This window comes from Diabrotica undecimpunctata, chromosome 4 (genome assembly GCF_040954645.1).
Source record: "Diabrotica undecimpunctata isolate CICGRU chromosome 4, icDiaUnde3, whole genome shotgun sequence".
NCBI classification, from domain to species: domain Eukaryota; kingdom Metazoa; phylum Arthropoda; class Insecta; order Coleoptera; family Chrysomelidae; genus Diabrotica; species Diabrotica undecimpunctata.
In genome coordinates, this window is record NC_092806.1 from 122419602 (window position 1) to 122443388 (window position 23787).

Genomic DNA, 23787 nt, shown 5'->3' on the forward strand with positions numbered 1-23787 from the left:
GCAACCTTTTTAGATATTTGGAAAATCTGGCACGCAGACTGGGTCTCATACAGATCTTCCGTATATCTTCTTACTTCTATCTTAATGGATTTAAATACCAAATGAGTACATAATTAATGAGAAGATATGATTTACCAAAGTAGATAGAGGCAAGTCGGATATTCAGCGAAGGCTTAGGAAAGATTGTAAAGAGAGAGAGAGACAGAGAGAAAGAGAAAGTGAGATAGGAACAAGTAAGCTGAGCCTTGACTAAAACCAGCACAGGTCGTAGGTAATCTACCTGATATACCACCAAACTATATCAGGTACAATATTGGCCTTAACAGGGTTTTTTTTTAAAGCCGTTCTGTTTATTCGGATTGCCGAATATAGGCATCTCCTAATTCTCGTCATTCATCTCTGTTGTTTGTAAGAAGTTTCCACATTAGTCCTGCAGTTCTTTTAACATTGTCGCTCCAGCGCATTTGCGGTCTTCCTCGTGGTCTTTTGGCTTTATATGGTCGCCAATTCCCTATTCCTTTATTACATTGGATATCTTTAAGACGTTCGTTATGTCCAGCTCATTTTCATTTCAGTTTAGCTGCTTGTTCGACAGCATCTTTTACATGTTTACAAGTTCTATTTTAACAGGGATACATACTTCTAATGTAGTATTTATGTCAACGGACATTGAAAAGACTGTATAAGCCTTATTTAAAAATGAATCCAGATGGTTCTTTCACGCATGTTTAAAGTCCATGATCACTTATAGGTACTAACTTAAAGACAGTTAGAACTTCTTCAAGATAAGACAATCAAAACAAGAAAGTATTTAAATAAAAAAAATATATTTAAAAAAGTTAATTTCTTTCTTAGTAGGTTTGTTTCTAATGACAAGATTTTTGATACTTCTGTCATATTTATTATATTTTTCCATCTTAGTTTTTCTCCCATAAAGTTTACGTAATAGTGGATAATAATAAAAAAGTTAAAACGCATGCGCCCAACTGCTTTTAGTCAGAAGGTCCAATATTATTTATTTGAGTACTAAATAAATTAAAGCTATTATTATACACCTAAAATAGCAGATGTAGTTCAAAACCCGATTCATACTTATTTCATGTTCAAATTATAGAATAGAATAAATAATGGTCATTAAAAATGACTTACACTATGAAATATGAATACGGTCTGTTTTAATCGTTGCAAAATGGTTAACGCCGGATTTAATGGGAGAATCTATTTTATGAACGACGTAACGCCACGTTATGGTCTGAAGATATTTCCCCTATTCCTACCGTTTGTACGTTCGTGCCACATACTTAACATTTTAAAAGTTAATTAATCTTAGGTTATGCTTAGCTAAACTTATACTCCCAGAAGTTAGCAAAACCGACATAACAGGGGCACTTACAAATATTAAAATAATAAAATATATTGCAAAGATGCAAAGATGCCGAAACAAATTCTATAATATCGAATAAGAAATAAATATATATATATATATATATATATATATATATATATATATATATATATATATATATCTATATATACATATATATATATATATATATATATATATATATATATATAAATATATATATATATATATATATATATATATATATATGTATATATTTATATATGTATATGTATATATATATATATATATATATATATTAATGTTTTGGATGGGTTGTAGTCAATAAAAGGGGCTATTGGTTAACTATTTATTATCTCGAGCTTTCAATTGTGTTTACAATTATTATCAAGAGCTGCTAAAAAAGACAAAATATCTTAAAAGTTGAACTAGAAAGAAAAAAATTTTTTGTTAACTCACCAAATAAAATTAGTTTGGTAAATAGAATTGTTGCTAATACATCTCAAAAATAAATAATACAAAAATGTCTTCTATCAAAAATCTAATAAATGCTTCTATGAAATTTTAGTATAGTTTTGAAAACATTTTCTTAACACAAAAAAAAATTGAATTTATAAATAAGTTAAAATAGTTAACCAATATCCAATTACAAATAAGCCCCAATGTCATAAATGCCAACTTAAATTTAATAACTAAAATTTTTATTTTTGACAATTATATTGCCAAAAATAAAATTTTGTTTAAAAATTCTTTTTTGTTTAGTAACAAAAAAGAAGAAGATTTATTGACCAATAATAGATGTCTGAAAATATGTAACAGATATATGGAAAATTAAATCAAAATGTTTAAGTTCGATCTTAATAGCTCTCTATAGGTTTATTTGTAACCAATGATGGAGCGAACATCCATTTCTCAAAAATATCAGGATTAAAAGGTTGAATCACTGTTTTGGCGAAGACATTTATGGCATTAGTAAGAGTAGTACTTTTAAGGTAAGCTGTTTTAAACAACACAGCAACTTGAAAGTGCGTAACGAGTCTTCCAGGATTTTGTTTTAACCAATTTTGAATCTCTTTGTTATAATAGGTTTGTAGAGGACTAAAAAAGTCCACGTCGAGTGGCTGCACCCGGTGGGAACAGTGTGGTGGAAAGCAGAAAAGTACAATACCATTCTCTTTTGCAACTTCTTCCAGTCTTTTGTAAGATTTCCAGTCCCTTATGACTACTGTGGCCATCTAATAATAATATTATTTTGTTCTCATTTGAAGCTTTAATATAGTGAATAAAAAGTGTTTAAGCCATTGAACAAAAATGTCTGAAGACATCCACCCTTTCTCCTGGCAAAAAGCAACACTTTCCGGTGGGGCAGCGTCCATTAATTCATTTTTGAACCTTTTTCTGGGAAAAATAAATGCAGGTGGTACAAAAGTACCAATTGCACATTGAACATACAACTGCTCAGTGCTTCAACTTGTTTCCGTCCCTTGGTTGCTAACACTTTTTGAGGCCCCGTTGGCCTAGACTTGTCAGCCTTGTACTAAGACCTGATTCATCAACGTTGAATATATTTTCGGATTGAAAATTGTATGTATCTAAAACTTTTGCTAAAGAGATAAAATATGCTTTAATATTGTTCTTATTAAATGCTTGCGCTCGCACGAGAGATGTATTTTCTGGTGTTCTGAGTGAAATTGTACTGTTTCTTTTTAAAAAACCCCTCACCCACTTTCATCCAGCAAGACGAGTCGTTTTGTTGAATTTGTGTTTGATGTTATTTCTCTCAGCAAGTTCAAAAACTAATCGTCTCAAATTTATCGTTGTGAGACCAAAAAAACCTTGTTTTCATATCAATCACATGACTAGCTAACTCTTGCTCGAGAGGAGGAGGTAGTGTAATTCTTCGGCCACCCAAATCTCCTTTTTTTTTACCGGAGTTGTTTGCAAAACGTCTACGGAGTGTCGTAGCCGGAACATTAAAAGTTTTGGAAGCCAACAGCCATCCCATCTTCTTTTCTTGGATGTGTTGACTTGCCATATTCATGTTCTCTTCCGACCACTCCTGCCTATATTTCTTGGTAGACGCCATATTAAGAAAGGCCCTGCAACAAAACAAAGCCTTTATCTCTGATATCAGGAGATAATCGACTGTTTAAGGTATAACTAGATAACGACAATCCAATTTTTAAGTATTGTACTAAACCTCTAAGGATATTTCAGATATACCCTTAAATTTACTATTGAAGATTTTGTACGATTTGAAAGCTCCAAATTTGTTTAAAAAACCCTACAAAATGGTATTTTTTATCTACTTTTACCTTAATAAAAGTAAAAAGTAGAGTTTTTGAAATTTTTGCAATTATTATTAATTTTTTTTTGATGGCATATAACATGTGCACATGATGGCATACTGTGCCATCATTGGAACACATCTGCTATGCCGTCATAGGCAAGTACGCATCAGATTTAAAGCAGAGCGTTATCTTCTAGCACTACAATGGCAGAAGTTAAAATGCATTGCCTACTTAATACTAATCAAAATTGCATACTTACTTTGGATATTTTAACTTCAGACGAGAAGCGGCAAAAAACTGTTTGTGTTAACGTGCGTTATAATAGTTTAACACTCAACAAATCACACTTTTCGTTACAGACTTATCTGTGGAACTAATAAGTGTTTGTAACTTTACCGTTGCAATAAACACTGTCTATGCGCATGCCTATGCAGCCGATATCGTATGCCATCAAACGCAGCATGCCATCATAGGCATATTTCCCCTAATTGATGTGCTTTTATCACAACACAATACTTTTTCAAAAACTATCTACAGTCAAGTTATTGCCACTCAGTTGTTTAAATAATTAAAGTTAAGTTATTATTTTTATCTATTAGTTTTGTATTATATACGCCACTTTAGTTACGTTGTTAAACGTATGATTTCTAAAATCATAAAAGTTATCTCCAATCCTGATGTTCTACACGCGTGGTAGTAAAGCAGTATAGTTTTACATAAATCTCTTTTAATAGTTTTCATACAACTTTTACCTATTAAATTTATTCAGCGGGAATACATTAGTGATGAAAATTCACTTTATAACCTTTATAATAATTTATTCAGGCGCATAGAAGCACAAGTTGGTTTTGTGGCTAGTTGAAAATTTGACGAGAATCCCATCACACGAAAAAGTTTAGTCAGGGGTAGGAAATTAAAATTCCATTCAGCATGCTGATATTTTAATTCAATTTGGCTCAGCTGTATGGAAGAGAAATTCTCCCTGTTCTAACATGAATGCATTCAATTTGTTTTATGAAATCGGGCGAGCTAACTTCGCGAGACGAAAATATATCGTAATTATTCATTTTGACGAGAAAAGTTGTGATAAAAATTTTCCCATATTTTTAGTACTAATTAGTTCTCGCATCTATATGACAAAGACAAATTGTATTTTACTACCGTGCAAGTGTAATATTAAATACTTACTGGGATTGGTAAAAATTAAAAGCTGCAAAAGATAGAAGTACATACATAGGTAGAGAAAAAAAAATAAAAATTGAGGAAAATAAAGAAGTTAGAAAAAGAGATATATTACATAAAAGTCTGTATCTAAAACACAAATATTTGGAAATAGCACAAAAATCAGAAGATGCTGCTCTAGAGTACAGGACACAAAGGCACTATCGCGCAACAAAAAGTTGTTGGAGAGACGTTTTTAGAAAACGTAGTTTCCTATTTTTTTTTTAAACTTTTCTATTTTAGAAAATTTTAAACCAATTTGTTAGCAATAACTTTGTTGGTTATATATTTTCGCAGAATGCTTTAAAATAATATTTTTTAAACGATTTTCGCAGGGGAAATATTAGTTACAAATGTAATTCTCATCACAATCAACCGTGGCTTAATCTCTCATTAACATAATATAAGACATGCCTCAAGAAAATAGATTGACAACTTGTATTTTAGTTTTAAAAATCTGTTTAAAATATATTTAAATAGCTGCTAATAATAATTTGTAATAGATAAATACAGATTTCTAATTCTATATATCATATATTGTTAAAAAATTTACGACAGTGAATTTAAATACAGTTTTTTTATCTTTCCCGAAGTAGTTATTATCTAAGTATATAAATTTTTTTCATTTTGTTTTCGAAAGTTAGCTTTGTCTGTGTATTTCGTAGACTATAATTAAATTATTCCGCAAAAGAACAGAAGTAGTGAAATAGAATAAAAGAAATAAGAACATGGCTTTAATAAAAAGCTTGAAAATGTGGCATTTTCCATCTGCAGCTGGTGGGCAATTGAATTTGATAAAATCTATCTTGTTTACGGCACCAGTCTCTTTTGGAACATAAAACCGCTTTTATGATGCATTCTCTAAGTTTCCAGTTTCATAAACACGACCTCATAAAATTTGTTAAAGGCTAGTGATAAATTAACTAATAGAGCAAAAAATTTAGGGTTAAACATACTCGTAAAAAGTGGAAAAGAAGTATTTTGAGATAAGATGATTTTCAACGTTTTCGATTTACAAAGTATTTTACAATGAAATAACAGACTTTTTCTAAATACCAATTTGACAGTCAAATATATATATAGATATATATATATATATATATATATATATATATATATATATATATATATAGATATATATATATATATATATATATATATATATACATATATATATATATATATATATATATATATATATATATATATATATATATATATATATATCGACGGTGTTACGACAGAAAGGTATAAGCGCCATTGACAGTTTTTTTCAGGAGAGACAAAAAACGTTTAATATCGCTTAATATTTCTTTTTTTACATTTTTTTGGCATTTTATTATTATCGAACTAAGGCATTTTGACTTACCATATGTTAGTTATAAAACAATTATTATAAACATGAGATATTTAATATTTTGGTGCTTACGCCTTTAATGTTAGGTTCTGTGGTGTTTAAGCCTTTTTGAAAGGCGGTTACCATATTTGGAAAAAATTATTTTGATCAAAAAATGTCGCTTAGGAACTTGTACGCCTTTTAATTTTACGGAATTATAACAAAAATTGAGAATAAATCTTTTCATTTTAAAGCATAACAATTAAGTAAAAATAATACAAACTAAACAATACACAATAATATATTTATGAGTTTCTTAGAGTTATATTGGTGTAAAAAAATACAAAAATAAAGTTAATATAATTATCACGTTATATTAAGCAAAAAACAACAAAAATTATTAAAACGTACAATTTTTTCTACATTGATAACTAAGTAAGTTGTATTATAAAACTAATAGAAATAAAATACAAATCAAAATTTACAGAAAAAACAGAAAATAACATTTATCAATAACAAAACAAACTAATAGAAACGAAGGACCGATATAACAGAAAATTGAACCAGTTGATGAGCTAGAACTAATGCTGTCAATCTCAGTCTCATTTTTAAAAAATACTGCCAAGGATGATGAATCTGATTCGGAGTTTAAAAAATCATTTTGTTGTATAAAATCATTACAACCTATCTTATCATTAACTAATGAACTAAATACTATTGCGGCATTATTACTACTATCATCAGTATCATCACTATCTGAGTAAGGTACAAGCTTTTTATAACAGGTTAATAAATCAGTTTTTTTTTTCGGCAGTTTCATCAATATTCGAAAATAAAAGGCTGTCAATATTCAAATTTGGACTTAGAGGAAAACTGAAATCCACAATGGCATTATCATCTAGAACAGAACTAGGCATTTGGAGTTCTTGTTTATGGTCTTTTAGTACAGGCTCTAAAAGAACATCATGCTTTAGCGCTTCATTGAGGACCTCATTTTTAGTGGAAAATGAACCATGGTTTTTGTTATTTCCGCTGGATTTCCTGCACATTGCTTTCCTGATCTTCCCAAATGGATTGCAATGCAAGATTCATTATTTTGTGTCCCCGAGAAACCATTCTAAAAACCATTAAAAAAAAGAAGTAAGCGCCATTCAAATGTTAGTTTTTTAAAATAATATTACTACCAAAAATATAACTTTGAATTAAAAAAATAGAAAAATATACAACAAAGTCAATATATATTTTATTTAGGTTCAAACCTGATTTCATTCGGTTAAGTAGTAACTTTTCTATGGCAAATCTAAGTCATAGTGTATTTTAAATGGCCAAATGGCGGTTAGATAAACGAAAAATTTTTTTCTGAAACGGCCTAACCGACAGTCGGTAAAATTGTACATTCTTATGGTATATTATGATTTCTCAAGATAAATAATCTAACTAAACGCTTAACAAAACATTAAATATTAATAATATTTCAAATTATTGTTTACCTTATTGATATAACCACGTTTTCAGACCCAAGACGTAAGCACCACCTTCCACTACGGATCTTGTCGCTTACTGATTTCGGTATCTCATCTTTTAAAAAACTAGTTTGGCGGTTAGAAAATTCAAAGCTTGTTTTAGTCGAGTTGGAATTTTTTACAGCTGCGTCATTTTAATAGTCGATAGGACGTAAAATGTATAAATAAATAATAAATAAATTTATAAATTTTGGCGCTTATGCCTTTTTGTCGTGACGCCATCGATATATATATATATATATATATATATATATATATATATATATATATATATATATATATATATAATATATTGAACTTTTTTTATTTGTATATTTGTATAATGTATATATTATTTCTTTGTAAAATCATTAATTTGTAACAAAAAGCCGCTTATTTTTAAATGTCAAGCTAAAAAATATACGAGTATAATAAAATTGTTGCTGTGTTCTTTATCTTGACAGTGGTTTAACAGTTATTATGAATGAAAGTTTTGTGTAAATTAATTTAACTAAAAACAATTACAGTTTTTCTGAAATGGTAAATATGCACTTAATCTTCTAGCATTCTAGCATTCAGTGCTCTTTTGGTAGCCTATCCTCTTCCATTCTTATCACATGTCCGGCCCATTGCAATCTTTGTATTCTAATGAAGTCTGACAGTGATGCTTCCTTATAAAGTTGATAAAGCTCGTTATTGTTTCGAGTTCTGAAAATTCCGTTTTACCTCACAGGTCCTAGTATTCTCCTCAGTACTTTTCTTTCGAATGTATCGAGTTTGCTTTTTGATGTTTCTTTCAGGACCCATGCTTCACTGCCATAACACGCTATTGGTCAAATTAAGGTTTTATAAATACTCATCTTTGTATTTCGGTGGACATTTTCAGACCGAAATATATGGGAGAGGGCAAAATAAGCGTTGTTTGTCTGCGTTATTCTCTTTCGTATTTCTCCATCTTCTGATCCGTCGGCATATATTTCTACTCCTAGGTATGTAAACTTTCCAACCGTTTTATTGTCATCTTCACGTATAATGTTGTGTGGGACCATGTTTCTTCTCGTCTGTATTATTATTTTGGTTTTTTCTGTGTTAATTTCCAGACCTAGCATTTTTGTTTGCGTTTTTAGCTCTGCGTATGTTTTTGTGTTGATGTTCTACTCATAATATTAATATCATTGGCATAAGCGGCTAGTTAAACCGTTCGGTTGGTCAGTAGGTTTCCTCGTACAGTTTGCATTTGCTTAACCGTATACTCCAGTGCCAGGTTAAGCAAAGTTGGGGCCAGCCCATCTCCCTACTTTAATCCCTGCGAAATTTTGGAAAAGTCTGTTCGGTGGTTTTGTATTCGTACACATGCCTGAGTTTTATCCATTGTGGCTTTAATAAGTCTAATTAGCTTGTGTGATATTGCCAATTCAGCCAATATATTGTAGAGTTTGTTCCTTTTGACTAAACCGTATGCCTGTTTAAAAACTAGAAGAATAACAACTACGGAAGTATTGATTGTGACTACCTTTTTCCTCATTTGCTAATTAGGTAAATGTTAGTGAAATGATGTGGTGGTAGAGGCAGTTGTACAGATAAATACTCTAATAGAAATTTACCGATCAAGTCCATATTCCTAGCAGTTGATAGCCACTTAAGAGAAACTGGGACTTTACAAAAACAAGTGCGTGTAAACAGTGCCGCAAAAAATCATGTGAAAATAATAATGCTATTTTATACCATATTGATGAGCACCCAGAAATAAGACTGAGGGTGATAGCTGGTGAATAGCTGGATATCTTGTATAAAAGTCTAGAGAACGGTTAAGAAAAAGTTACTTCACACCTTCCACTTAACAGCTGTTAAAGAAGTACTTTCACAAGACCGTCATAAACATATGGGACTTTGTTGTTGGCTTTAAGAAGAAAATATACAGGATAATATTTTTTTTTACTCACGAAGCGATTTTTACAAAAAATGGATTCACTGATCATCAGAATACTCACGTCTGGGCCTAGGTAAATACTAATGGTAAAAAAGTGCGTCTGTCTCAGAGTAATTTTAAAGTAAACGTGATAGAATTTTCAGTAATAATTAAGTAAGGTCAGTGTTTTTCCAAATAATTTAATAATACAGAAAACGATCTCTTTACTTGGAAGAAGTTCCATTAGCGATCAGGCAAAGTATATGGTTTTGCAGGATGGTGCTCCACTTTACTAACACGAAAAGGTTAGAGCATTTTTATTTTTATAATATCCAGCACTCTGGATAGTAAAGGGGTCCAATTTATGAATTGAATGTGCACCACAAGGTCCAGATCTTAATCCATTGGATTTTGGTTTTAGAGATTTATAAAAGGTTATGTTTATTCCAAGGATATAACTAGTGTATAACAATAACAGAATCAAATTTTCGAAGCTGCTCATACATTTCGATAAAGACATTTTTCAAAATATTTGGTATTCATTATTGAAATTATGTAGAGCTTATTTACAGAAAGTTGCAGGTCATTTTAAACACATTTTTATATTTATAATATAAGTTTATAATAGTATTTATAATAATAAATTGTTATACTATCAGCAATAGAATATTAGTTTTTTTATAAAGAATTAGTTATAATCCCGTGCTATTTTTGAAGAGTTTGTTAAATTTAGGTATAATTAATATTATACATAACCAAGGGCAGAGGGACAAGTTCGTATTATGCCCAAGAACAAAGAAATTACATTAGTAACCTACTAGTAAATTACAGAATTACAAAAAAAATTACAAAATTACAATTTTTGATTTAAAAGAAAAACAATATTTTACCTATATTATAAAGCGGTCAAGTCTGTGTTTGAACTAGTGCGTATAGGGAGCAGAGACAATATTATCACTAAGGTTATTCCAGCTCTTAAAAACTCTAATTGGTAGAAAGTTCTGTCTTGATTTTGTAAAGCAGTTCTCTCTTTTAAGTTTAAACTGGTAACCTTTTATGGTAAACATGTCATCGAGATTTCCAAAATCGAATTTTAATATTTTAAGTGTAATTAAGTCTCCACGTTATCGGCGAAGTTCAAAAGAAGTTAGGTTAGGCATACTAAGTCTTTCTACATAACAAGGTATTCTCGGTCTCAAAGGAATTCGAGTGGCTTTTCTTTGTATGTTTTCCAACAAAGTTTTATCTCGAAACAAATCACGACTTACGTTGGTACAGCATCTTCAAGAATGGGTCTTACGTAAAAAGTATAAAGTTTACAGAATGACTGCAATGATACTCTCGAAAAACACCTCCACATAAGATATAGTCTAGAGTTTGCACGTTTACAAATAAAAGTAACATAGTTGAACCAACTTAGGCTGCTTTTTACGATAACACCAAGGTCGTTATACGAGAACACAAAATCTAACGGTTGCCCATTAACAACGTACGGCACAAGTGGGATATTTTTACCAATTTGAAGCACTACACATTCTTCTGCATTTAAAGGTAGTAGCCACTGGCAACACCAATTTAAAATAAAGTTAAAGTCCATTTGCAGGATTACCTGGTTTGTAATTATACTGGCATATATTTTTGTTTCATCAACATAATTAATTAAGGAACATCGTTGGTATAAACCGTAAATATCTAACGAAGTAAAGAACCGCGAACTTCGAAATGTTCTAGCTCATGTAGAAGTCTGCGCTCTAGTACACGATTAAAGTCTTTAAAGAAATCTAGATATTCACTGTCGACTGGCTGCGAACTGTTAAGAGATGCCGTCTAGTCGTTAACACAATGTAGAAGATTGGTTCGAGTAGAGCGACCAGAGATAAATACATGCTGTTGTATTGGAATAATATATTCCTGGAGTATTAATGTGGTCATTTTCTCAGAAATAATATCTTCCATGACTTTGCCAACTACTGGCATCAAGCTAATCTGACGATGCTAATTTTTAACTGGAGGATAAGGAGTTCTGGAAAAAAGAAGTTTGTATAATTAACACTAAGGATATTGCAAGCGTGTCTGAGCATTTTTTTTACAGTTTTGGTGTTAAACCATCTAAACCAGGTAAAGAGGCTATGCGAAATTTAATAAAGTGTGTTTTGACATAATCAACTGTGAATTCAACTTGCTGTAAGGATGCGCCGACACAATTAAAGTTAATAGCAGGTAGATAGAGTTTCATCTATTAACATTTTGTCTTAGAGTTTTTAGATATGTTTGTAAGTTATTTGAAAATATGCGGTGGTTTTGGAAATCACTGAGAAGCCCGGTGTGTTTAAATTTCCGTTATAAATGTCGTTTGTGATTTATTTGTTTAATTGCTGTTCGTTTTATCAAGGGTTTAAGGTAGTTTTTACAAATCTTACGGAAGGTGGTATTTGTAGAAATTATATTGTAAATGGTATCAAGAAACTCAGACTACATTAAGGAGGGGTTGCTTAAGTCTGCAAAAAATAAATACCAGTCGATTTGGAATAGTTCAGTTTCAAGTTCAGAAGAGTCGGTATCAGCATATATTACACTATTTTTCGGGGGTAGTATTTGATTAAACTGGAGGTAAGCTATTATTACTGCATGATATGACTTTTCTATAGGAAAACTAACTTCGAGAGATAAAATAAGCTGTTCGTTCTTAATAAGCACTAGATTTAAAGTAGAAGGTTGATTATTAATTCTCAATCTAAAGTAGGTTCTATGATGAGTTGTATCAGGTTCGAATTTACTATAAAGCTTTTAAACAAATTAAGAGCGATTTCGGAGTCACATACTGAAGTTATTGGCCAGGTGATCCCTGGGAAATTAAAATCTTCAGTAATAACAAGGTTATTAAGAGATGATAATTCTTCATGCTTTGTAAGGAAAAAATTATCGTGTGCAAGCAGTTTAACAGTAATACGATCTATACATACTAAATTAAGGCAAAAAGTAACAGATAAGTGAATTGCATTTATTCCAGGAATATCTAATAGCTTAATATTAATTTTGAAAGTCGTTGAAAGTTTAAAATCTAGCAAAAGATCTTGTATTTCCGAAATATTTGAGATATTTGAGCTGCAAGAGTTATAAAGAATACTAAATAATCCACGAATTTTCTGTCGGGTGACGCGATCCTCTGAAGAAAGAAGTTCCTTCCTGGTAAGCTATCGCTATGGTTTTCGAGCAGTTCTAATAAAAATAAGTGGACAGCATGGTCCGGTTTTTCTTGTATGTAATAAGTAGTTGGTTTTATATTAATAAATTGTGAAATGGTACTCACAGTAATTATTTGCGATAACTACTCTATACACAATTTTTTAACTATTGGTATATGGAAGAAATATGCAAAATTTTTTTATGAAATAGCTATTTTTTACAGAGTAATCTTGAAAAACAATACGAGCACAAAACGTTACGTGTGTCGTCAAGCTACTAGCAGGTTTAGCTGACCATGGACATACAATTTTACATCAAAATTTAATATTTTAAAAGGCAGTTATGTTATAAAATATAATTAATAAAATTCGTTTCTCAAAATATTAATTTTTTATGTTTATTAACACACAGCGTACGCACATCAGAGAAAAGTAGCATTATTAATTAAGTTTATAATATATTTGCGTTTTATAACTATAACGCGAACCTTTTAAAAACGCTAGTGCACAATTTACGCTGTCTCTTCTGAACACTTTCTCACAGCGTAGCGGTATCTCATATGAGGTTATAAAAATATGCATATTGAAATGTCAGGAAACAACAACACCACGCTTTTTGATTTGAAATTACCATCAGTAAATTAAATTTTGAATTCACCCTTTATTTTGAAGTAGTCTTTATGCATTTCGTAGATTAAAAATATCATATGAAAATGTTTTGAAATATACGGAATTTTAAATTAATAACCAAGAAGAATCCAATCATGTTTTAATTACCACTTTGATATTTGTTTGAATGATAAAAGTGTATATATATATATATATATATATATATATATATATATATATATATATATATATATATATATACAGGGTGAGTCATGAGGAACTTTACATACTTCTACCATATGTAGAGTCCCTCAGGGAGCATATCATGTGGCCACTAAAAAATGTCAACTCCTCTTCTTTATTAATTAACAGGGTGATTTGTGTAATTGACCATTTATTTCATTTTACTGTAGTGTTTATACGGCTCATTTGATTTTTTAAATTTTTGCATGATACAGTACACTACTATCAAGCATTCGACTGGTATTAGCTAAACTAAAAAATTCCAGGACTGGCTTTGGAAAAATAAATTTAGGGATTCGTATTAAATATTACACCCTGTATAATTTTTTTTTAAAATGCAATAAGTGATTTTCAAACTACATAAATAGTCAATGAAAACGACATATGCGACAATGTTGTCGCACTTTTATTAAATTTTTAGTGAACGATCAAATCTTACGAAAAATAGAACAACCATAATGAAGTATCAAATTATAAGGTATTAATTTAAACAAATGGTATAAATTTCAAACATTTTAATTAAAATGAGTGACTACAACATAATCTAATACGTAGAAAATTAACATCTTTACTGTCACTTTGTATTATCTCTACGATAGAATCAATTGTTTTTCAATTTTAAATTTTTACTCATAGATCGTATTGGGGCATTATTTTCGATAAATAATCAATTAAATTGATTAAAAAGTCAAACCTCTTGTATGTGTTAGTTTTTGTTGATTGTAAATGATTAAATTTTATGTCAAATAATAATACATTGCATCAACTGAACTAAATAAAAATAAATCTAAAAAAGTTTAAAATGAAGGTTGGCGTTGACCGTTTGGCGTTTTTTGATATTTTATACCCATTGTCATTATTGTCATTATCAATTGTTATTTATGTGTACAAGAATACATATTTCTTCTGTCATATCTACGTTAAGTACATTGTGTTAGTTTTGGTAGAGCTTTTGTTACTTTCGTTCAAAATGCCACATCAGTTTTCGACCACAGAATATGCAGACATAATATTTGTTTATGGATTCTGTAATGGGAATGGTAGGGCTGCTAGTAGAGAATATCGCAGGAGATTTCCTAATCGTCGAACTCCCAGTCAGCCAACATTTGGGTCAGTTTTTAATTATTTGCGAGAAAATGGCACTTTTCCTAGTGGAACAACAGAGCGACATGTAGATGAAGCGCAGGAAGATGACATTATGGACGCCGTTACTATGAACCCTAAAATAAGCACTAGACAAGTAAGTCGAGAACTCAATGTTACTCAATCAAAAGTAAGTAGAGTCTTACAAAAAAATAATCTATACCCATATCACATTCAAATGGTTCAGCGACTACATGCTGGAGATGAGATCGATAGGTTGGAATTTTGTAGATGGATTAACAATAATCTACCAACGCTATACAGGACACTATTTACAGATGAAGCCCAATTTATCAGAGACGGGATAAATAATTCAGAAATTCACATGTGTGGGCAGAAGAAAATCCCCATGCTATTCGAGAACGTCATTCTCAGTTAAGGTTTTCGGTTAACGTGTGAATTGGTGTCATAAATAACCAACTAGTAGGTCCTCACTTTTTGGATGGTCCTTTAACAGGGCAAGTCTATTTGAACTTTCTACAAAATATTTTGCCGAATTTGCTTGCCAACGCGAACGTTGCTATCCGAGGGATGTATTTTCAGCATGATGGGGCACCCCCACACTTTTTACTGGCAGTGAGACAACATCTCAATAATGTTTATGGCAACAGGTGGATAGGACGTGCAGGTCCTATTTCGTGGCCTTCAAGATCCCCTGATTTCAATCCCGTTGATTACCATATTTGGGAACGATTGAAGCAACTAGTTTACGCAGTGAATATTAATAACCGACAACAATTAATTGATAGAATTATACATTGTTGTAATACTATTAGAAACGATCCCCAGAGCATTCGTAACTCAATACGTCAATAACCAATTCGGCAACAAAAATGTGTACAGGCTGCAGGGTTCCATTTCGAAAATCTATTTTGAATTATTTTTATTTTGTTACCATTATTGTATCTTTTCCAGTTCTAATTTATGGGTTTATCATAACTATGTACATATTTTTAGTTTTTTTTTTAAATTGTTCTTCGTTATTGTTAGTAGTTACTGTTTTTTGTTGTGCAGTGACTTAGTTTATCATTTCAATTAAAATGTTTGAAATTTATAACATTTGTTTAAATTAATTACCTTATAATTTGATACTTCATTATGGTTGTTCTATTTTTGGTAAGATTTGATCGTTCACTAAAAATTTAATAAAAGTGCGACAACATTGTCGCATATGTCGTTTTCATTGGCTATTTATGTAGTTTGAAAATCACTTATTGCATTTTAAAAAAAATATATACAGGGTGTAATATTTAATACGAATCCCTTAATTAATTTTTCCAAAGCCAGTCCTGGAATTTTTTAGTTTAGCTAATACCAGTCGAATGCTAGAGCGTGTATCACTCTTACATACTAAATAAAATTATCGCTTGTTGTTCTTTTTCGCACAGGTATCATAATAATAATCGATTAAAAAAATTGAATTGCTAACTGAGGCACTTTTTTATTTATTTTCGTATTTTTTTCAATAACTAGACTTTTTTTGGCATTTTTTATCTTAATTATGCGGTTACATGCACTTTCTTCTTACTTATATTACTAACCTAACCTAACATGTTTATTTACAAAAAACTGTACCTACTAAAAATGGCTGACCAACCGACAAAGTGTTGCAATAAAATTTTTAGTATTGTTCTGAAGCTATTTTCTTGTGGCATCTTAAACAAGTACTATATTAATGAGAATAAGCCACAATTGAAGTTTAAAATGAGTTTATTGACGTTGTTCATTTCCAATTCGGAAATCGTTTTCAAAATACAAACATTAATGTTTTATTATGTTTATTATTAAATTTATGTTTGTATTTCAAAAACGATTTCCGAAGGGGAAATTGAAATGCCAATAAACTTAACACCTTAAGCGCCACCATACAATGAAAATTGTTGGTCCCTAGAAACAATTTTTTTTGTAATAGTCTTTGTTTGCTAAGTTTGCAATTTGAATAATATTTTTGGGTATCTGACTATTTTTTTGTGAATTTTGAAAGATTTTTTGTGGCCTAATGTTTGCGCCATGCGACCCAAAGAATTTATATTGCTTTTACGGGGCCATGTGGTACATACGTTGGCCATGGCACTGCCTGGTATTCAGGAACAAAGTAACCGTCTCGAGAATCAAGCGACTCGTGCAAGCCATTCTGTTGTTAGCTCCTTAGATGAACAGAGTTTTTGAGAATAGTAATCTAGTAAAGTGAACGTGAACAAGGTATATGCACAATGGGAGATTACCAAAAAGGGCAAAAACACATTATACATTTGTGGGATGAACTAATGTCTGATGAGGAAAGTGATTCCGTAATAATAGGTTATGTTTATTCGTCTGATGCTTACTCTCCTAGTTCGCAAGCATCGAGTGACTCGGAAGATGAAAATAGCGATATTAGTGCAGTTTTTGTCCCTAATAACGTAAATTATGTCAAGAAGTAAATGTAACAATGGATTCCGGAGCATCTTCAAGCAAATCAAATAGTTTATCTGCCTCTAATGATGTTGAAGATTTACCAATTAGCTCACAAACAGGGTCAGATAATATTCATTTAAATTTACAAAATGTAGACAATGTTATTGAATACGTAATTTTTCAGTACAGAGCTGAAAGTGACCCAGAATATAGAAGTAATCATCAAGATGACCTAATTGTCTTAAATAACTAACAGTGGAACCCTGTGGCGGATCATCTTTTAAGAATTTTGTCTTTGGTGCAACAGATAAAGGAGTTAGAGCTCAAATCTATATAGATTATATAATTAGGGATCCCTATCGTTTTTTTAAATTTATTTTGGCGAAAAAAGGACTGACACAAACATGGTTATTCGAAAAGTAGACTCCAACTGATCATCTGGAGATAAGAAAAGGTTTATTGGTATCCTATTATGGATGGGCTTGTGTAACTTGCCCAACATATGATCGTATTAGAAAAAATCATTATTATATCAAAATGAAATCAGCCGTATTATCTCGAGGAACCGTTTTGAGTTATTGCTAAGTAAGCAGCATTTTAGGAATAATAATAATAATGCTTTTGTAGACGACAGACTTCGCAAAATTATTCCTTTCCTCACAGTTCTTTTAAAAACTTTAAAAAAGTGTTAATGCCTTCTAAAAAAGTATGCATTGACGAGACCATGATATCATTTCGTGGTCGACTACGATTAAGGCAATACATAAAAATAAAAGGCACAAGTTCGGTATAAAACTGTACAAGTTGTGTACGGAAGGAGGGTACAATTATAATTTTCGGGTTTATTGTGAAGCGGATACCGAAAATGGCGGTCAAGCATCTTCGAATATAGTGTTTGCTCTAATGGACGATCTTCTGGATTCTGGTAGAGAACTGTATACGGATAATTATTATACAAGTGTCTCCTTGGCAATCAAGTTTTTATAATGAAAGACGCATCTGATGGACACCCTCCGTAGCAACTGAAAATATAATCCTAAAGAGGTGGTCCAAAAAAAAAATTAAAACCAAAAGAAATATATGCCAGAGAAAGTGATTCCGGAATTATGTTCGTGTGATAGCGTGAGAAGAGGGATATGCTTATGCTCAGCACCATTCATAGAGATGATTCAAAAGAAGTATAGCAAAGAGATGGTGCAGTAGAAAAACCCGAAGCAGTAATCAGTTATAACGGAGCTAAATCTTACGTTGACCTGTCTGACTAAATAAAAGCATATTCTCACTGTCTACACAGAGGAACAAAATGATACAGAAAGCTTGCTATCGAATTATTATTGGGGTCTGCAGTTATAAACGCTTTCTTGGTCTACAAGGAAGTTACAAAAGAAAAATTGTTTATAACCAATTTCAAAGAAAAATGATGTTATTCATTGTTACGTATTGGAACAGACGATTATAGATAAACATAAGCCCGAAGGTAACACAGAAAATCATGCTTTGTAACAAACTAATTCAAGATTAAGATGTGTTGTTTGCTACGAAAATTTCTGCAGTTGCAGTTGCAGTTCTCAGTGTGAACAAAAGTCTATTTCTAATATCCCGGAGATACCGAACAAAGTAGATGCATCAAATAAGGACAGTCACATAATTAATCAACCAAAAAGAAACTTTGATGAAATTATTTCACCTGAAGCAGATCCATCTTCAAAAGAATGTAACATTTTTACACCACCTAAAGTCCAAGCAAAATCTAAAAAAGCTAAAATTAGTTCAGCAAGCACTTCTGAATGCTCATTTTCTCTCTTACTTGACCCTGCTAAAAACTTCATAGAAAATGACCCTCTACCTTTCCCTCTAAACGTTAATCAACTTAACATGCTCCTAATGAATATCACGGGGTTAACAGATCCTATAACCACAATTCAAGAATATACCACAGACCTACCAGCTTTGTCCCATATGCTCAGTCAAGTTTATCGCCATTTATAGGAAAGATCCATAAAACGTAAATTCACGTCCATAAGGAAAAAAATCCTTAATTATTTTAACAATGAGGCATTGGAAGCGGAAAGTGACACATCTCAGTTAAGCTAACATTAAATTCAAGTCTCTACTTCAGTGGAATATTAATGGTTTTTTCCATCGCCTTGCTATGCTCCATCATCTAATTGGTGAACAATCTCCTGATGTAATATGCCTACAGGAAACTTATCTGAATCCCCCAAAAAAATATAACTCCAACCAATATGACTGTTTTCGCAAAGACAGGATAACAAATAATAATTTTTCTTTAGGCTGTGTAGCCACATTAGTAAAGAAAATTACTATAGGCGAAAGAATTTCCAGTGGCTACAAATCTGGAAATTGTAGTCGTGGAAATACAATCATCAAACAGGTATTTTATTTGTAACGTTTACTTACCCAGTCGCCAAGTAACGTGAAAGGATTTAAAGGAGTTATTCAATCAAATACCATCCTCTCGCATTATCGTGGGAGATTTTAATAGCCATAATATTCTTCAGCAATTGATCTAAGTCTTTGTGACCTTGTACTCACACCTTGATTATTTTGGGAAGTTTTACAATACACTTATGGGAGCGACCACCATCCTATAGTAATAAAAAACTCTATGGCTCTGACCCATGACGTTTTCATACCCAGATGGAAAACTGAAACTGCTGATTGGCTAAAATTCGAAAATTATATCGACAACTCAATGCCTAACTGTAAAATGTCTGAAAGCATTGATGAATCCTTACACAATTTGAATAGCATTATCATAAGTAGTGCTCTTGGAAAATCAAAAAAGACAAAAAATAATCAGATTCCTGTACCTTGGTGGAACTTAGAATGTGGAGCAGCTATTAGAGCAAGTAAAACTGCATTTAATAAATATAAAAGACATAAAACACCTGAAAATAAAACCATGTTCAAATCACTTAAAGCTAAGACACAACTTATTATAAAATAAGCTAAGAAAGCTTCCTGGTCCAAGTATGTTTCAGAAATAAATACCTCAACTTCTGTCAGCGAAGTATGGAAAAAATAAGAAAAACTTCTGGTTTGAAATACACGCCAATGATTTCTAAATTAAAAGCTGACAATAGAATTTCAACTTCTCCTCAAGAAACAGCTAATACCCTAGCTGAATCTTTTAGAGAAATGTCTTCAAAGAGTAACTACAATGGTACATTCCTTAACAGGAAAATAATAACAGAAAATACTAATCTTTTTACAAATGACAATTTAAATGATCCATTAGATCTACCTTTCACTTTTAAAGAACTGGAAAATGCTTTATCCGAATTAAAAAATACTAGCCCGGGCCCAAACGATATCCCAGCAATATTTCTAAAACGGCTTTCTTACTCAGCAAAATTATTTATTCTTCAACTTTTTAACTTAATTTGGCAAAATAATAAATTTTTATCAATTTGGTCTAAAGCTATTATATTACAAAAATCGGTAAGATAGTTTCGAAACAAATTCAGATTTCTGCTTTAATCTGGAGCCTTCTAAAAATTGCAAGACATGGCCAGACGATGATAAAGATATTAAAAAGAGACATGGGAAATCTAAAATTTGCATTCCACGACATGTCTATTCATCTAGGCAGAAATCCTAACGAATTTGTTTCTCGTGCTCATACAGAGTAGATCCGAATAAAATGAAAAAGACAGAAAAGATTTGATTTCACGTTCAAAGCGTCTATGTATCTATTGATACGTATTTCGACTTAAAAAGTCTCATCAGAATAGTTATTCATAGCCCTATTCATAACTATTCTGATGAGACTTTTTAAGTCGAAATACGTATCAATAGATACATAGACGCTTTGAACGTGAAATCAAATCTTTTCTGTCTTTTTCATTTTATTCGGATCTACTTTGTATGAGTACGAGAAACAAATTCGTTAGGATTTCTGCCTAGATGAATAGACATGTCGTGGAATGCAAATTTTAGATTCCCCATGTCTCTTTTTAATATCTTTATCATCGTCTGGCCATGTCTTGCAATTTTAAGAAGGCTCCAGATTAAAGCAGAAATCTGAATTTGTTTCGAAAGATTATTTTTTACGTTAAAAACGGCTATGAATAACTATTCTGATGAGACTTTTTAAGTCGAAATACGTATCAATAGATACATAGACGCTTTGAACGTGAAATCAAATCTTTTCTGTCTTTTTCATTCTATTATATTACCTTTTTTAAAACCTCAAAAATCAATCCTAGAACCTGACTCATACAGACCAATCAGCTTAACATGTTCCATGAGCAAATTGATGGAAAAAATGGTAAATCTTAGATTAACGTGGACATTAGAATTAACAAATTGTTTAGTTCCGGAACAAAATGGTTTCAGACAAAATCGTTCGGGCATTGACAATATTGTTGATCTAGAATCTGACATTCATGAAGCGCTAGCAACCAAACAATATTGTATTGCAATATTTTTCGACTTGAAAAGGAATGGAATTACATTCATGGAATATTCGTGGAAATTGCCTAAAATTTATTAAAAACTTTTTGCAGAACCGGTCTTTTTGCACAAGAGTCCATAATACTTACTCAGAGGAGAAAAGTGAAGAAAATGGAACACCCCAAGGATCAGTTCTAAGCCCTACTTTATTCTTAGTGGCGATAAATAATATTATTAACAACCTTACTAAACCTCTAAAGGCTCGACTTTTCGCAGATGACCTTGTTGTCTATATCAAAGAAAATAACACCGAATCAATGACAAACGCTTTGCAGTGTTTTCTAAACCAATTAGAACAATGGTCTCTAACGACCGGATTCAAATTTTCAGTAACAAAAACATCAGGTATACTCTTCTCCAAAAAGGTTTCATCAATGCCCCCTACATTAAAATTATACAACACTATGCTCCCATTTAAACCAACTGGAAATTTCTTAGGTATGTGATTTGATAAACAACTTACTTGGCAAGAACATATAAAACTAACAATTTTAACATGTCATAAAAGACTGAATCTAATGAAAACATTGGCAAACCGAAATTGGGGATCAGATCAAGAAACTCTGTTGAGAATATATAAAACACTTATTAGATCTAAATTAGATTATGGATCAATTGCATATGCGTCTGCTTCAAAAACACTACTTAAAATACTTGACAGCATACACAACGCTGGTATTAGAATTGCACTCGAAGCCTTCCTGACAAATCCCTTCGAAAGCATACTAAGCGAAGCCGGCGAACCACCTCTAAATTACCGAAGAATATGCTTAGCTCTAGCGCATGCTACATCTATAGCCTCAAATATAAAAAACCCCTCTACTGTAATACTTTTAATAACAAATATATTAATTATTACAATAATAAGCCCCGTGTCCTCAAACCTTATTACGAAAGAATCCGATTATATAGCTCCAGACTGAACATTCAATTCCCAACAGTATTTCAAACGAATACCAATAACTATCTACCTTGGACTATCGAACAGCCCAAAGTCATTACAGCGTTAAGTATATTATAATATACATAAAACTAGTCCTATTATTTTTAAAGTTAAACAAAATTTAATCCTAGATCAACAATACAATGAGTGGATTAAAATTTATACAGATACATCCAAAGGTGAATTTTGCGTTGGAGTAGCAGTGGTAACTCCAAATGACACTTTTTAATTTAAACTTCCTCTAAATTTCAGCATCTATACTGCAGAACTATTTGGTTTGCTCAAAGCTATCAAGCAAGTAAATATTAAAAACATCCCTTGTTGTCTAGTCCTTTATGACTCTCTCAGCGCAGTCCAAGCTATGAAAATGTATACCCTAACCACCCCATTGAGAAAATTATTAGGGCCGAATTAATGAAAGCTCAAGAAAATTTCAGAAGAGTCCACTTCCTATGGATACCATCTCATATAGGCATAGAAGGGAATGAAGAAGCAGATACTAGTGCGCGTAACGCTATCACCAGTGACGCATCAGAAACAGAGTGTCATAGTATCGCAGGCGATCTTAAAGTTTATTTCAAAAATAAGGTGATAAGTGCGTGAAATCGGGAGTGGAATGACTCTAGTTCGAAACTCAGAACCATCAAAAGTGATATTTTTTCATGAAAGTCCACAGTCAGAAGTAGAAGATGCCAAACTATTATTATACGTCTACGACTTGGACACTGTAGGTATACTCATGTCTATCTCTTCACAAATAGTGGACCTCCAAAATGCGAAACATGCAATGCAGTAGACAGTATAAAGGACTTCTAGATAGACTGTCCTAAATATGTAAATCAAAGACAGTTTTACAATTTGCCAAATAACCTCAAAGCACTCCCCAACAAAAGTTTAGTTACGAACAATTTATTAGGTTACTTAAAATGTATAAATATGTTACAAAAAATATAACTTAATTAATTGTTACAAATGTTCAATTGTTCACAAATTGTAATTAATTGTTACAATGATTGATTGTTACAAATGTTAAATTTAATATTACAAATGTTACAGGAATGTCGCTAATAACCTTTGGGTGATGAGTCAAAAAAGTTGGGGAAATAGTCAAAACCAGTTAAAACCCCCCGACTTATACTTAAAAACGTGGTTTTTCGCATACATGA

The 23787-nt window shown here is 31.5% G+C and overlaps 1 protein-coding gene across 4 annotated transcripts in view; it reads left to right on the forward strand.

Moving 5' to 3' along the window:
* The window catches only part of LOC140439953 (uncharacterized), a 772922-nt gene that overhangs the window by 563372 nt on the left and 185763 nt on the right, over window positions 1-23787 (forward strand). The window lies entirely within an intron of this gene.